This window comes from Motacilla alba, chromosome 3, assembly GCF_015832195.1.
Source record: "Motacilla alba alba isolate MOTALB_02 chromosome 3, Motacilla_alba_V1.0_pri, whole genome shotgun sequence".
NCBI lineage: Eukaryota > Metazoa > Chordata > Aves > Passeriformes > Motacillidae > Motacilla > Motacilla alba.
The window spans coordinates 108825331-108838004 of record NC_052018.1 but is presented as its reverse complement, the minus strand read 5'-3'; the positions used below and the strand labels follow the sequence as shown (position 1 = coordinate 108838004).

The window sequence follows — 12674 nt, the reverse complement described above, 5'->3', positions numbered from 1 at the left end:
CTTGTTCCACAGGAAAAAAAAACCCTTGCACCTAAATACTTTTTGGGACACACCACCTTGCATTTCAAAGCCTACAGGCAAAAACGTTCAAAATGAAAACATGCTGAAAAACACAAGAGAGTGGCCAGAGGGGCAGAAGCACCTGCAGAAGGCAGCCACACACAGGAGGTGTGCCAGCGAGGCTGTGCAGCACTGCCCAAACTCTGCTGGGATGTCCTGAGAGCCCCGTGCTGCCAGTGACAGTGACACAGGCACCGACCCCCCCTCCAAAAATCTGGGAAAGCCACAGCCCCACACCAAGCCCCCAGGTCCTGGCACTGCTGTGCTCACAGGCCATGTCCCTTCACACGCTGTGTCCCCACAGGCAGCCCATGAGCACTTGGATGCCTCAAGCACCGTGCAAGCTGGAGAAGGGATTCAAGTTTTTAAACAGTTGCTTTTTTAAGCTTCTGGTGTGAACCAAAGTTCAGATCCTTCACAACTGGTAGGAAAAGATATTATTGCCTGGAACCATGCCCAGAAAAACTCAAAGCTGAGCTTCCTCCTGCCTGTGCTGGCTGCCAGCTCCCAGCGCTCCACCACGATGCCATCTGGTGCCTACAGGCAGAACGGCCAGGGCTTCTCCTGGGCAGAGTTTGGGAGATGTTCAGAGGGGAATCAACAGTCCCCAGGCAATAACTCACAGCATTTGTTCTGCTGGAAGATTAACACTGCCTTTGCACTGCACCAGCGTGTCCGAATGCCTCAGGCTGGGCTGCAAGGAGAACACGGGGTAACAGTCACACCCAATTTTGCTGTTGCCCCCCCTGGATGGGGATTGGCAGTGTTGCACTGCAGATATCCTGGATATCTGCTGCTGGAGAGCTGCCCTGGCACAGCATGCAGCCCCAGAGCAGCCGCCCATCCCACAGCCACACACCAGTGGTCCTGAAGGGGCTGTAAAGAGCCCTTCTGAAGAGCAAATAAATGAGTTGACTTCATAAAGAAAAGCAGGGAGCCAAGTATCCTCCTTCCCTCTGAGAAATGAGACTGATTATGAGGTAGGTGGGCTTTCGAGGACCTGACAGCAGCAGCTTTGTGCAGGGTGTTCCTCAGGCTGTGGCTGGTGCAGGGGGTGGCTGGTGGCCAGCAGACCCTGTGCCAGGACAGTGGCCACAGGCAAGCTGCTCTGACTGGCCCTGTCACCCTCCAGAGTCCCCCCAGGATCCCAGCACCTCACAGGTCCCTCCCCTGTACTGGGTGTTGCAGCAGGCATAGCTGGGGACACGCCAGTCCTGGGAGAACACAGAATTCCCTTAAATTTAGCCCATTTTGCCATCTCCAAAGCAACACAACAGGAAATAAACTCAGCGACCTTTTGGAGATCTTGCAGGATGCTGCTTCCCAGCATCCCTGGGGATCATCAAGATCTTGATTTACACTGGATCTGCCACTTGATTTACACTGGATAAAACCAGTTTGTCCCCATCACCAGTACACTATTGCTTGGACAGCACACTGGTAAGTCCTGCTGTGCCCCAGAAATGCACTCCTTCCTTCGCCACGCTCTGCAAACATTTCCCACCACAAGCCAGGGAAAGTGGAGGAGAGGGGTGGCTGGGTCAGAAGCTGGAGAGCTCCTGCCATGAGCACCAGCAATGCTGGATGCACAGAAACCAAAAGAGATCCCCAGGGAGGAAAGGGGAAACATGAGGCAAGATGTTTTCCAAACAATCCACAGGGAATATCCGAGCCTGAAGCAAACACACAAAATTACTGAGTATATCCACCAGCGTGAAACAATGCAGGAGGAGGAGATGTTCATCCCTACAGCTTTTTTATGAGTCCCGGGAAAACAAATGTACACTTTTTACATGGAAAAGGTGCTTGAAATCCTGTTCCAGCTCCTGTGGGAGGCCAAGTGTCCGTCCAGCCGCATTTCAGGGCTGAGTGACTGATCCCTGAGAAGTGCCAAGCAGCTTTATTTCCTGGCGCACATTGCCACCTCGTGGCTTTCCTCCGACTTCCAGAAGTGGCTGCAGGAGTCAGAGCTGCACATGGGAAATAGTTTGGAAATACTTCCATTTGTTCCACCACAACCTGCAGATGCAGAATGAGCAGGCTCTGAAATAACGTTGGTTATTGTTATAAAGCTCAGATTTAATTCCTTACCAAAGTTTTCCCCGGTTCCAGTTTGTATTGTCTGACATTATGGTAGGAGATAGAATCAGGCAACTAAAGAATTTTACACAGAAAAACTATAAATAATTAATTAAACACCCCAGCAACTGCATCTTCTGCATTTCTCCTGTTCCTCTGCTAATTCCTGGGGAAGTTAAACAGGTATGTTAGCTGCATAATTATTTGTTTGCAGAGGAGGTTGACACTGGTTTACGGAGTACAGACAACCATGTAATTCCTCTGTAGCTACATGGTAATTATTGCACTATTATAGAGTAATTAAACATGCAAATAAGCATTAAACCAAGGGGTCTGTGTGGTTGCTGCCAACAACTGCAGGACAGAAAATCAATAGTAAATCAAATTATAGTGTACTACAGCGGTACCAGCTATAGCAGGTAGTTAAAGAGCATCATCTTTTACACTGCAAGCCATTTTTGTAGCTTTTCTGGCTGCACAAGTGTCCAGCCTAATGACCCAGGAGAGATCTAATTTTGCAAGTTCTCTATATGGGTTAATCATTTTGCCATCCCATTATGTCTTTCCTTTTCCTGAGGATGGGAACAAATCCATCACCAATTCTGAGACTGGTACAAACCCTCCAGAGAAAATTCTCCAGAGCTCTGTGACACATGAGCCTGGCTTTGCCCAAGTCAGTTTCTTTAAGAGATAAATCTGAGTATGAACACACCCCTGTCCAGCTGTGAGCTTGCTGCCCTAAACACAAAGTTCTTTGCTGCACACCAAAGCCAAAATGTTCACAACATCCCTCAAGCCTGAGCTACAATGAGACCTCACACCGTGTGCAGGGGTAGGACCTGACAAACTCAAATCTCGTTTTTGCCCAGAGATTCTCCTCCTTCCTTTTCTACTTTTGTGAATGTTTGAGCACAACCTACCCCTAAAATTAGGGGTGGGGGTTTGTGTATGAAAGAGAAATCACAACACACAGGGGGACAGAGAAGCTTCCCCAAGTAAACCAGTTGTATTTTTACTCCAAGTTTGCCCCCAAGCCCGTGAGCCAAGCAGGCTCAGAAGGACCTACACCTTTAACATCCTTTCCTAGGGATCTCTGCCCTGTCATGCTTATTGAAAGGGATATCTGCCCCAAAATAGCAGCTCCCTCAATTTAGTCAGCAACTTCCACTGCAGAAGCATCTCTGCTATGCCCTGGCTGTGAACGGTGACGTGGCTCTTGCACTAGTCCAAAATGCACAAAACCAGACTTGGGGCAAGCTGGCATGAGCTGTGGCCACTGCATTTTCTGTAACTACTGTAACTACTTGACACACTTTTCCAGCTGTGCCTCTCAGCGTTTGACAAAGACAAATAAATACCATAAACCATTTACACCTAGGGCCAAAATTCTGCAGTTTCCATCTTCTTTTGTCCCCTCCAGCGGGCTCTTTGCAGGGCTCAATCCCACACCTGCTGCAGTCCGGGGGAAGCTCTGCCTCTATCCCAGGGGAACCTGGATCAGGGCCCAACGTAAAGGCAGGAATTAATGAAAGCCATTTCCCTTGCACTTGTCTGCAATGAGCTGTTCCTCACAACAGTTGCCCCTCCTGATGCTGTGCTGCCAAGGCATAGATGCTCAGTTAAACCTTCTTCAGAAACCTTAGCACAATTTTATATATTTACACATATTCATTCCCAGTGGCCAGCTGAAACAGACACATTTATTTTGACCACTTTGAGATGCATACCAAGGCTCTTCTGACCCTCGGTTCCCTTATTCTGTTTCCAAACACAGAATCCTGCATGGTTTAAAAGCAGGCTCTTACTACCTTTAATGCATATATTTGTTAAGGCAGCAACCATAATCACAGCCACTGTTACCCTTCCCTTGCTCTGCCCCCTCACTTAGCAACCAGTCTGAGTGCTGCCAGAATTATTCCTGGCCTGCCAAGGAAAACTATTTCTGTCCCCCGAATTTCATTTCCTAGCAGAGTTTAATTTATATTTTGATGCTGTCTGGTTGTCATGAAAACCCTCCTTCCCCTGCTAATGACAAGGTACTCTGCAGCCTCCTGCTTCCACTCTGCAGATCCCAGCTTCTACCTCCACCCCTGGGACTGCACCCACAGCTTGCTAAGGATCACTCACTTGTCAGCATGTGTGCCAAAAATAACATCTTTCATCCATTGGTATCTCACAGGAGACTTCTAAGGAGAAAGGAGTTTTCCTGCCTCTACACTGAGGACAAATCCATGCAGCTGGAGCTCCCTGCAGAGGGAGCAGCCTCTCCATCCCATCACAGCTGGGGAGGGGAGTGGAAATCCCTCCTTTGAGATAAGCACATGGCATTTGTCACCAAAATTACCTGCAGTCCCTTGCCAGCTCCATCAGGCACCTTGCTCTCTGTGTGGGAACTAAACAGAATTCTTGACTCGGGCTCCAGGTTCCCTCACTCAGCACCACTGGCACGGGGCACACTTGCAGATGGGAAATAACTTTCCCATACTGCTGAACTTTTCTAGAATATTGGCCAAGTAGTGCTGCAAATAAGAGCTTTGGGCCAAGGGACTTGGAGGGGGTCAGACCACTGCACTTCTCCTCCCAGGGCATCCTGTTTCAGCACAGGCTGGTTCTTGTGGATACCCACAAGAACGGAGGGAGCTCCTGAAGGCAGGCAGGTATTTTACCTCTCACACCCCCAGCACAGGACCCCTGAGTCAGAGCAGTACTGCAGGGACCTCCCACATCCTGCAGAATACCATGAGGTCCACCTGCATCCTGCTCTCCACACCTCCTGGTGGGTCACTCCCAGGAAAAGACCAGGCCTTGCTGGTGGAATCACCAGTGATGCCCAGCAGGTGCCAAAGGGATTTAAACCTTTCCAGCTGCCAAGAAGAAGGAAACACCTCTGTAATGTGAGCCCAGCACATGCCACGCACAAGCGCTCGCAGCCAGCAGCACCGGGGGTACACGGGCACGGGGCAGGACCTGCTTTTACCAGGTCCTTACCTGCTTTTTACACCAAAGCAGCTCCTCCACAGGCTCCTGAGGACCTGCTCCCAGCACCCCAGGCTTCTCTGCTGCTCCTTTGTGCCTTAGGGCCCTTCAGAGCACAGCAACCCCAGCCCTGGGTTTTGCCCCTCTGCCTCCTCTCCAGGTAACCAGGAATGCTGGCAAAGCCAGGGCAGAGCAGGGGGGAGCTGCAGCCTCTTCCCCTCAAATGCAGCTTTTCCTACATGGGGTGCAGCTGGGCAGTACATGAGAATAATTTGTCTAACACTGTACTGGAACTGTGGATAAGAATCATGCTTTTTGTACAGAAAATTGAAAATGAAATAGTGCCTAGAACTGCAGCTATTACACGGCACATTATCTTGGAGGGCTTTGGTGTAATTTAGATAAAACACCATATCTCTGATTTCAGAAATGTCAACATCATTCTAAATGTACATGTGTTTTTCCATCCGTTTCCTGTGAAGACTTAGAACTCCATGAGCCTCTCTCTCTTGTTCTCTCCATTTTCTTTTTAAATTGGCAAATGAGTATTCCATCTTTCAAAATTTCAGGTACGTTGTTATATGTGGGGAAAGTGCATGTTCAGAGATGGCCCTGAATGGCTCCATTATGGATCTCATTAGATGTGACACGCTTTCTGAAATAAAATCCATGCATTTGGATGAAACAGAAAAAATTAATACCAGAACAAGGATGAACTGCTTCACTCCCCTCCTGTGCCCCTCATATTCATGTTGCACTTCATCCCTAGTGCTCTGCACCTTTTCTTCAGACCTCCTTCAAAGAGGAAAACACACAAACTGCAACACAGAAAATTCCATTCAAGCATATAAATCCCCCTTTTTTTTGGTGGCCCAGGTTATCTGCAGAGGCTGTGCAGGCTCCATCCTTGGACATATTCCAAAAGCCAACCAGGCATGGTTCTGAGCTCCCTACTCTGGGTCTCCCTGCCTGAGCTGATCCCCAGAGGCAGCTGCTGGCACCACCCACTGTGTGAGCTCCCGTTTCATTGTAAGTTCATCGGAAAATGTGTACAATCAACATGAATTTTATCTGCTTCTTGCCATCTCCACCTTCTGATCAGGTTTCAAGAGTGTCTCACACACTCCTTCTAATTGTCCTCCAATGGCTTCACACTGTTCTCCTGGGAGAGGGGAAAACAGGGCTAGCACAAAAAGCCATGGGGATGTGCCTCCTGCGAATGCCAGAAAGCCAAAAATGAGGGAGAGAGGGTCAGACAAGGGGGCTTTGCTGCCGTGGCTGCCACATTCCAGGTTTGCCTCTGCTTGCCTTTACCCAAATCAGCAGCTGGGCAAAAGGAACGGGGTTTTGCTCCCAAAACATTTACATTCTCGTTTAATTCTCAGCAGCCCCTCCTTTCCTGACCCAGGAGCTGGAGCACACAGCCCAGGCTGTGGGAAATCCCCACAGTCCTGGCAGACTTATCCTGGTTAAAATGCCCTGGGAGTGGATAAAGGTGCAGATCCCCACCACATGGCTGTTTGCAGTGACATCTGAGTACCCCAAGTACTTGTGGCTGTCCACCACTCTCAACAGCGCACGACATGAGTAAATAAAGACGTCTCTTAATTAGATTAAGGCTGATCAAAAATACGCAATGAATTTCCATTCTTCTTTTTTACAAAGACAAACACTTTGTGAGATGAATGCCATTGCCACCTAAGCCTTCAGCTTAGCCTTCAGCAACTCCTTACATTAAGCCTTGCCACTGGCCACTTGCTGCCACCAAAGTGCCATGGACAGTTCTGGGCACCTTTGCTCACTGCTCCTGCACACACACGCAGAATCAACCCAGGGAATGTTTGTAGGGATGCAAGTCTGCAGCTTCAATTTACAAGTTCATTAACAGTGTCCCTGCAAAGATCAGTTTTTTTCAGTTGGAGCCCTAATTAGCAATGAATTCTCATTATTCTTCATTGAAATCCCAAAGCAGCTTTGGCACATTCCCTTTGTTCTCTTGAAAACGGGGAAGTGGAGAAGCGTAAGGAAGATAAAGACACAGCTGATGATATACTGGGGGGGGTGTTTTCTCTTTGAGCCATTCTTCCACTTTCATACATTTTGCAGCAATTTTCCTCACTATTTAAGTTGTGAAGAAATATCTATTTCCATAAAGAAGCACTAACGCCACTGTTGGCTGCCCCCCCATCCTTCCCAGAAGGACGTGTCCCTAGGATAAGGTGCACCCTGTGACGAGGTTGGCTCTTCATTCTGCGCTCAGGCAAAGCCTCCATCCATGTCCAGAGGCCTTTTCCAAGTGGGGGTGGGGGCACAAATCCAAACCGTGGCCATGAGAAAAAGCCTGAGAAACAGCCAAGCACCCCCTGACTGCAGTGCAGCAGCTCTGACAGGGAAATGTTAATCAGGGGGAGAGCTGTGCCAAAGCTTTCATTAGCCCCGATGAGGTCAGGCCTGCAGCAGGCAGCTGGCACTGGCACTGCTTCCTGGCAGCTCCAAGGAATGGCTCAGGCTCAGGCAGAGGTGGCTCTGAAGGTGGTGGGCTCTCAGAGGCTGCCTGAGCAATCCCCCTGGATTTAGTGCTTGTCAGGCCCTCACTCTCATTCCTCCAGAGATGTAAATGCTAAGTATCAAGCAACTATAAATCTAATTTTTCCTTGGGTTTGAGTCCTTTCGTGGTCCAAGCACTTTGGAAGGGCCACAGTAGGAAAAATAATCAGCCCCAGTAAATTTGATCACTCCTTTGTAGTGCAGCTCATAAGCAAATACTGGAACACAGACATCAATTTTCCCCACAGAAGAACAGTGCAGCACCTGGGGCATCTTTCCCTCATCCAACCTGCACTGCATCCACTCCTGGCTGGAGCTGTGTGGCAGCACAGGGACATCTCCTGGCAGGGCACTAAGGGACACAGGCACAGCAAGAAATGGGTGCCCTGTGCCCAGCCTGGTGACAAGCACAACTCAGCACTGGGGGAAAGGAGTTGGGCTGGTGGACCGTGCTGGAGTCTGCTCCAAATCCAGAGATGTTTTGGGCTCTTGGCAAATTCTGATTGTTTTTTGCCAGAGGGATGGATAATCATCACATTGTTTCCACGGTCGTTCTACAAATTATTTTGATAATAAGGGACCTCCTGTGACATTAAGTACATTTTAATTACAACATTGTCTGTAATGCATATATCTAATTGCAAATAATTATTTTATCATATTTTGTCTGTAGGCCTGTTAGATGCATCAGATATTATCTTCTGACTCAGTGGTACAGGTTAATTAAAATTTCTCTTTTAATACTGTTTCAAAGCCAACCACATAATTTCATCTGAACACCAGCTGCGTCGGTAAAAAATTATTTTCTGTTATTTTTTGTCCTGCTTGTCCACGGAAGAAAACCCAAGCTGTTTCTGCAGGCTGTAATTACTGCACTGCTTTCTGCAGTCCTTCATTTGCAAAGGAAGAAAAGAAGGAAGAATGTGTGGAACATCAGTGGCCAGTGGTTGCTTTGTGTGTCACTGGTTCATTTTGAAGGATTTTTTGTTCTCCTTCTCATGTACAAAAAGCATTTGAAATCTTCTCTTCAGAAGGGGAATTGAAGATACCACACAGCCTGGTTTGGCAGAATAAACTGCTCTAAGACAATCAGAGTGGTCATTCCGGGCGTTAACAAAGCCCAGCTTAAGGGCGATCCCAGTCAGCTGCTTCCTCCCTCATTTATTTTTCCTCTGAGTGATAAAGACCCAACACAAGATGAGAGAAAAATGAAAGTACGAACATAACGTTCAATCAAAGAAAAAAAAGACTTTAGGTCAAATACACAGCAATATAAATCCAAGAAAGCCGAGGAGGGGACAAGAGGAAAACAAAGACTCTTTCTGCATGTGGCAGGACCCTTCCTCTGTAACTTGCAGGACAAGTGACCCTTATTTCACCCTCTGAGCATCATTTGCTGGGACCAGAAGTGTTTCTGCAAGCCTGCCCTCAGCATCTCAGCGCTGTTTCAGACCCCACACCCTGTGCCCATGAGTTCAGAGCCAGCCCCGGGGACACAGCCGGCAGGGACAGGGTTAACAGCGTCCCCAAAGGAGGGGACCGGGGCTCTGCCTCACCCGGCCAGAGGTGAACGCTGCCAGGAGGAAATTGCTGCTGCAGCTCCACCGAGATCACAAGTGACCTTTCCTCTTGGAGAGGGGTGAAGTAAACAACACTTATCTCGGATTTAATGCGGTTGAGACAAGCAGCACTTTATCTCCGCTCCACACCACAAGGAGCAGGGAAGCACAGGGATGATTTTCCTGTTTTTACCATGTAAGCCATCTCTTAGCCCAGCCTCAAGTTGAGCTGAAACATTTCCTCGTGGAAAGATCTCTCCTGGAACAGGTTATGGGCTTGCACAACATGCCACAAACTTCTTGGCGCAGCTCAACTTTTGGCAAAGGCACTCTGAGCTCTCCTTAGTGGGTTGGTATTTTTACTCCATGAAATTTTGACATTCTCCATACTGTTTCCTTAAGGAAGGTATCAGGGGACATGCAATCCCTGTTCTTTCTATTTTGGAATTTTTTCCATCAATAGACATAAATCCTTCCCTTTCCCCCTCTACACAGTTGGAGGTTCTGGCAGAAGGAAATCTGACAGGGTTTTTTGACAGTGGATTTCTCTTGTCTATAATTTTTACTATAAGAATGACATCTGACTGCCTCATATACTGCAATGGGTGGAAAATTTTCCACCAGGATTTTCCTAAATAAACCTCCACAGGCCAAGGGACAGTGAGAACTCCTTTGGGTGCCAAATGAGAAGGGCTGGAGGAGACCCTCAGTGGGGGTTAAATGGATGAGACACCTTTGCCTCCATAAACTCCAAACCTTTGCAGAAGCTGATCCATGGAAAGCAGATCACAGGGTCCAGGCTTAGAGGAAATCGGGCAGAAATTCAGCATTTACAGTGTGGTTTGAGCCTGAAGCAGAGCTTTGCAGGAGCAGGGCTCCACGCCTGCATGCCCTACAGGAACACTGTGAGGAAAATAACCCCTCAAACCTGGAGCCCACTGGAAAAATCTTTTCCACATGCTTAGTCATACCAGGGCAGAGCAGCACGCTGGCACAGCACCAAAGCTCTGCCAAGGCCCTGCACCTGAGCCAGAAAGCATCCAGGGAGCTGATTGCAATGCAGGGATAAGCAGCTCGGGCACCTTATTGGATGTGTTGGACCAAGGATATGCAAGAGGACACAAAACCTACCTTCAAAAGGCAACTGGAAGCATTTGATTCGAAGGACAGAAAGTCAGTACTGGCATTCCATGCTAAGGAAACCATTACCTCACCTGTAGGCTGTCTCCTGTGTTTGCTTTTCCCCTACTTTTTTCCCTAAGCTCAGTATAAAGTGTTATATTGACACAAGCAAGCGGAGAAGTTCCGTAATTCAATCTCTGCCATTAAAATTTCAGGCCGCACGGGAAAAGAAACCCTGCCTGTTCATCAGGTCCAGCGAAATTCAGGTGGCAGCTGGTGTCACATTTCCACAAACTCCACAAACTCTGCAGCACCAGGCTGCTTCCAGAATGGGGGGGGAGGAAGGAAGGGCATGAGCTGTGCAATTCAGGGAGAGCGTGCTGGCCTGTGGTGCAAACACATATTAATAATTCAGGCCATTCTATTTTGGACTGGGAATGTGCTGCCCCTCACCTGTACTGCTTAAGGCAATGCCTGAAATAGAAACTCCTGTAGGAGCAGCCCAGAGGGCAGTGCCAGCAGCCTGGCAGGGCAGTGCCAGCAGGCTGGCAAGGGCGGGCACTGCAGGGACAGCCTTTGCAAGGTCAGCCCTTCCCTTTGCTCAGTGAGTCTTGCTGAGCTGTGACACCCCAGAACTCTCACCCAGACTGATGATGTTGCTCTTCCTCCTGTGGGCCCAGCCAGGCAGGCAGGGTCCTGCATGAGGAGGGAGTTTCCCAAGGAATACTGGACCCGTGCCCAGCACTGCCATGCCTGTGCTGGTATTGTCACCTCCCTCAGGACACCACACAGTGCTGGGGACTTTACAGTTCAGTTCTGCCTCAAGTGATTACTGCTCCGTTGCCTGAAGTGACTGCTTTATATAGATTTTACCTCAGATCCTGAAAGTTGAATGACCAAATCTCTTTCAGGAAATTATTCTACCTTAAGCACTGGCTTTCGGAAATGCATCATCTGACTTTCTGGGAAATGGCAAATGTTGTATTGTTAGAAAACACAAGTCACAGGGCTTCACAAGTGGTTCTCCTGCACAGGCTGAAGTCACTGCTGCAGGTTTACTGGCATTCTCTGGCTTGTGCTGTCCTAAGCCAGCTCCTAAGTGAATAATTTGAAAAGTTGTATTTGATGTGGTTGAACTCAAAGGGAGAGCATGGACTGTCCTCAAGCACTGTGATTCCAAGCATGGCATCTCTGCTCCCTGGAGCTTTTCACAGGCAGAATTTCCAGCACACCTCAAACCACTGAGTGCCTAAAGCTATGCAGTTTGGTGCTAAGTGCCATAACGATGCCCTGCTTATCACACAAGTTATCAGACATCAGAGCAGCTGTAGCACCACAATTCCTGAATCTGCAATGGCTCCTTTCTTAACAAAGCAGAACATGAAAAAAAACAATGTGGAATAATCAGAAACTGTCAGAAGAGACAAACCGTAAGCTGTTAGTTTTGTAAATCAATTAAAATAAAAGGGAAGGAAAAAAAAATAAACAAGAACAAGCCAAGACTTTAGCCAAGTGCTTCCTCGGCCAACTGCAGAAATTGATTTGTGCCAGTGGAAGGGGAGAGCCAGAACAGCCCAATTTACTCTCCTCAGGAAGATGCTGATGCTGAAATCACACCACATGACCCAAAATTTGAGACAATTGTTGGAGAATGAGAACTGCTCCAGAAGGAGATGGTGTCTCATGGTGTGATGGGGAGTGCTACAGGAATCACCTGTGATGGGAAGGCTGTGCAACAGGATTTACCTGTGATGGGAAGGGTGTGCAATAGGATTTACCTGTGATGGGAATGGTGTGTAACAGGAATTACCAATGATGGGAATGGTGTGCAATAAGAATTACCTGTGACGGGAAGGATGTGCTACAGGAATTGCTGTAAGCCTGAGTCGGGCTCCAAGGCAAGGGACGACGTGACAGCAGCAAATTTTCTGACTCCAAGCATTCTGTGTAAGAAAAGGAATTACTCTTTTGTTTTTTTCATTTTCAACGCTGTGCATCATCACCACCCATCTTCCTGACTCCAGCACGTGATTTCTCACTTCTTACCACAGGGTCTGGTGGCACAGCCAGCCCTTGCTCTGCCCCTTCCAGAATCCAGCTGTGCTGCAGAGGGGGAGAGCTGTGCCATGCTCAAAAGCAGGGCGTGCAGGAGCACTGCCTGCAGCCACCTCCTTCTTTGTTTATTTATTTGCCCACTGCAACTTCCAAGCTGAGCCTTTCCCTGCTCCTGCATGCACAGGGCCATCCCAGGGCTGGAGGAGCTGGGACTGCCCTGTCCCCAGGGGGATATGTTCAGGGCTTGTTGACCTGCTGCTCTGCTGACCTCGGGCC

At 48.5% G+C, this 12674-nt stretch overlaps 1 long non-coding RNA gene across 7 annotated transcripts in view; it reads right to left on the bottom strand.

Moving 5' to 3' along the window:
* LOC119699796 overlaps nt 1-12674 on the bottom strand; it is a 68565-nt gene that overhangs the window by 55039 nt on the left and 852 nt on the right. For 5 of the 7 annotated variants that reach the window (XR_005256536.1, XR_005256540.1, XR_005256537.1 and 2 more), the window contains exon 2: nt 12186-12286. This is a non-coding gene — a long non-coding RNA (uncharacterized LOC119699796). Of the gene's footprint in view, nt 1-1756; nt 2080-3513; nt 3632-12185; nt 12287-12674 lie in introns of all 7 variants that reach the window. The other 2 variants (XR_005256541.1, XR_005256542.1) reach the window with 2 other exon arrangements.